Below are 4,642 nucleotides of genomic sequence, written 5' to 3' on the forward strand. Positions count from 1 at the left end.
CTCGGGCCTGGTGCACTGGGAGGACCCTGAGGAGTCGGGTGGGGAGGGAGGTGGGAGGGGGGATCGGGATGGGGAATACGTGTAACTATATGGCTGATTCATGTCAATGTATGACAAAACCCACTGAAATGTTGTAAAGTGATTGGCCTCCAACTAATAAAATAATATTAAAAAAAAAAAAAAAAAGAAAGTCTGCAGAGCTTAGAGTAAGGTCAGGTGGTGCCAGTGATAAACAATCTGCCTGCAATGCAGTAGACCCAGGTTCGATCCCTAGGTTGGAAGATGCCTTGGGGAGGGGAATAGCTACCCACTCTAGTATTCTTGCCTGGAGAATTCCATGGACAGAGGAGCCTGGTGGGGTCCATGGGGTCTCACACTGTCGGACATACTGAGTGACTAGCACCCACACAGAGCTTAAAGAGTCAGAGTTCTCAGAGAGTCTACTATTCAAGTGTTCAAACACAAACACTTGCTCCAAGTACCAGAGCAGAGGCTTCAAAAGAGCCTGGGTCATAAGCGGAGATTCGAATAAAATAAATGTTGGCAGTGTGCTAGCATAAACATGAAAAAATGCCTCAGTAGGTAAATCTGGGTACACTATTGTGCATATTGTATGATTATTACTGAGTATAAAAAATGCAAAACATTTAAAAAATATTGATTTGAACTTTTCCTGCCATGCTGAATTGATAATAGAGTTCAGAGAGAGAGAGAATGGCATATACTTGAAAGAAAGTTGGCAACAATTGAGGACAGACCCTTGTTTTTGGTCTGACTTACAAGGTGTTAGTACTGATTTTCCATCATCAACCACCACATCATACACATTTCCCAATCTATGTAAAAACTCTTGGGAAGGAAGAGAAAAATGGAGTCTATAATGTCTTAATTCTGTGAGAAAGTACAATTTTATTTGGCTGTACAATCCTTCCTCCCCTACCTGAGTCATAGATAAATGAGAGTACAGTAGAATGAAGGGGCTTCCCCTGTGGCTCAGTGGTAAAGAATCTGCCTGCAATGCAGGAGCCACAGGGGATGCAGTTTGATCCCTGGGTTAGGAAGATCCTCTGGAGGAAGGCATGGCAACCCACTCCAGTCTACTTGCCTGGAGAATCCCATGGACAGAGGAGCCTGGAAGGTTACAGCCCACAGGGTCACAAAGAGTTGGACACAGCTGAAGCAACTTAGCATGCATGCCTACACAGCAGAATGAAAACTCTGCATAGACTTCTGAAAAAAAATTTTTTTCTTTAAAAATTGAAGCATAGTAGTATTAGAGGATCAAATGATTATGTTTTAATTACAGTGAAAATTAAGTGAAATGCAACTTCAAATAATTTAATGTATGCATTCTGATTCCTCTGGCAAAAGAATAATATCTCACTATATAGAAAGGAATATGTGGTAGTTGCTGCGATTGACAAGCTCCTAGACCAGTAAGTATAATCAAATGTGAATAAAAAGCTTAAAGGCAACAAAGTTTCTAAAAATACACTTAAATATGTCATGTCACACTATCTGCCTACTGATAAGCACTTTTTAGAGTATAGTCTTTAGGAGAAAATGCAGTTGGTTAATAATTTTGAGTAATTGGTTAAAAAATTTTAAAATTATTTATGCAAAGGAGATATACATAACATGATAAAATGTGTATATATGAAATATGCATTATGCTTGCATAATAATATGCATGATTATTTCTATCATGATAGAAATTTGTTATTAGAAAAGAGGACATTTAATGTTTCCTGAGTAAATTGTTATTGATAAAGGTAGATAGCTAGCAAGATGCTGGGAAAGTTCTGCAGAAAGTAGAGAACAGAACTGGATGAAGAGGAACTGGGTGCACAAAAGGAAGATGGGTGAGACCATCTATGTTGTTTGGTGTTTAAATTCTGCCCAGAACCCCCACTGTCTTCCCATATTTTAAAGAGCTATTGCCAGACTTCCTGGTGGTTCAGCAGTTAACTCTGCGCTCACAATGCAGCGGACACAGGTTCCATCCCTGGTTAGGGAAGTGAGATCCCATGTGCCACAGAGCATGGCCCCAACCCCCCACAAACTTATTGTTGATCCCTCTTATCCTGTCCTGGGTCTCACTTGCTTATTGTGGAGTTTTGAGGAGAAAACCTGACTTTCACCTGCAGGACCATGCAGGTGCTGCTTCAGTGACTGTCTTGAAACAAACCACAGCTTAAGTCACCAGCAGTTCTGAATTGTACCAGTGAATCTGTTTTCCTTTTCCCATCTTCCCAAGAGAGTCCTCTTCTTCAGGGATGTGTGCCCCAGGCAGTGCCTGGAAAAGGGAATGATCAGGACTCCTGTGCAGCTTGAGATGTGGCTTTCTCCATAGACCAGTGCTGGCAAGAAATAGCAAGGTCCTTGGAAGGTTTCTGTGAGCCTGGCCTCTGTCCTAATACGGGAACTCATGGTCTTCAGAGCCTGTACCTCCTTCCTTTTGCTTATCTCCAAGGGCCACTCCAGTTGATGCTCACTTTTCTCTTACTTCCTGGTCCCCAAATCTATGATTCTTTTTACCCAATACCTAAATACTCTCTTAATAGTGAAGTTACAGCTTTCACTACCTTCCCTAAGTTCAATTAAAAGTAATAATTTAAGATACAAGTATTTTACCTTGTAAGTAGACCAAAATGATTGTTGCGAAGTGCTGAGAATGATGAGGGTTTCCCAGGTGGCTCTGAGGTAAGGAATCCATCTGCCACTTCAGGAGACACAGGGAGATGCTGGTTTGATCCCTGGGTCAGGAAGATCCCCTGGAGTAGGAAATGCAACCTGCTCCAGTATTATTGTCTGGAAAATTCCATGACAGAGGAGCCTGGAGCTGTAATTCAGAGGGTCGCAGAGTCAGACACGACTAAGCAACTGAGCACACAAGAAAATGAAGAATTAATACTTTCATGACCACATTATCTGGATTCAGATGGTTATTTAACCCATAGTTTTCCCTCTATTTTGCCTAAGCAAACACTTTCCTACTACCTTTGTATTCGTTTCTTATGCACTGCTAATTTACCTTGTGCCATAATGACACTGTAGAGCTCGAAAGTTTTCTTAATGTGAACTTTCACAGTGTCATATTATTCTAATTCCCCATTTTCCTTTGACTTTTTTTTCCCCCCAATCTGGAACATAGCAAGTACATATTCAGTGTTCTCACAGCTGCCTTTAACTTCTTGTTACTCAGGCTGTAGATGAGAGTATTCCCCACGGGACTGACCACACCATATTGATCAGCTCCAGAGGGGATCCTGTAGTTGGTGTGAGATAGCAGAGGAAAGCAGATACGTAGAAGAAGCTCACCACAACGATATGGGAGGAGCAGGTGGAGAAGGCCTTCCTTCAGCCTGAGGTGGAGCTGATGCTCAGGATGGTGGAGACAATACGAGCACAGGAAAAGACGATTGGGAGGAGGGTCCCAAACCCAGGCATCAGGCTGGAAAACAGCAGGACTGAGGCTGATGGAGACATCAGAGCAGGACAGAGGGAAGAGAGAGGGCACCTCCCAGCTGTAGTGGCTAATGGTATGGTTCTCACAGAAGTCCAGGTTGGCAGCTAGGAGGATATTGATAACAGCATTCAAGAAACTCAAGCCCCATGAGCCCCACACAAGCTGCACACACAGCTGTTTCTTTATCATCTGTCTGTAGAGCAGAGGGTGACAGATGGTGGCACAGTGGTCCTAGGCCATCACTAAGAGCAGACAGGCTTCAGTCCCTGCAGTGATAAACACAAAGAAGCCTTGAGCCAGGCAGCCCCTTACTGAGATGGTTTTTGTCTCAGACAGGAGTTCCTTCAGCATCTTGGGCACAGTGACTGAAGATAAACAAAGATCCAGGAGACAGAGAGAGATGACTCAGGAAGAAGAACATGGGCGTGTGAAGGTGAGAATCAGCCCTGATCACCAGCAGCATCATCAGGTTCCCTGTTAGTGTCAGGAGGTAAATCTTTAGGAACAACACAAAGAGCAGAGCCTGGATGTGTGGGTCAGTAGACAGCCCAAGGAGGAGGAATTGAATGATGTTGCTGTGGTTCCCCAAAGTCATTGACAAAGGCTGTTTCCTAAATGTTATTCAAAAAATCACATCAGTGATGTTTTCTTTACTCTTCAATCAGTTTTTCACATTGTGTTGATTTTCTTTTATTATACTGTCAATCAGAAAATAAATATTTATGTTCTAAACTAAGCACATATTATATCAGTCACTTTTAATACGATGAAGAACTAAGGATGGTCTCGCTCATTTTAAAGATCACACTTCTGTGAGATACATATATGAATACAGGTTATTAGAAACCATTATGATTAGTGCAGTGGGAGCCCTAGAGGTGACTTTTGAAAGAGCCGTTCACGAATTAATACTGAGGTCTTTGGGAAAAGATTTAAACAAAGAGTAAGCTTTCTCTAGAGAGACATGCAGATTGAGAGAACAGTGATTGAGAAAACAGCAGATTGAGAATCAGAGGTGAAGATAGGATCATTCTTTACAGCTGGACTGTAGAGTTGGAATGAGCAGCATAGTGTAGTACTTACGGATAAGCATCAGTGTAGGTTCAAATCTCAGCTCCACTACTAATTACCTCTGAAACCTTGTACAAATGATGTAACTGTTCTGTAACTCAG

General features: G+C 42.2%; 1 pseudogene; it reads right to left on the reverse strand.

The window, feature by feature from the left end:
• Window positions 1-3,103: 3,103 nt before the first annotated feature.
• Window positions 3,104-4,064, reverse strand: LOC136167552 (olfactory receptor 8S1-like; annotated as a pseudogene).
• Window positions 4,065-4,642: the final 578 nt, after the last annotated feature.

Source organism: Muntiacus reevesi, chromosome 4 (assembly GCF_963930625.1).
Source record: "Muntiacus reevesi chromosome 4, mMunRee1.1, whole genome shotgun sequence".
Classification (NCBI taxonomy): Eukaryota; Metazoa; Chordata; class Mammalia; order Artiodactyla; family Cervidae; genus Muntiacus; species Muntiacus reevesi.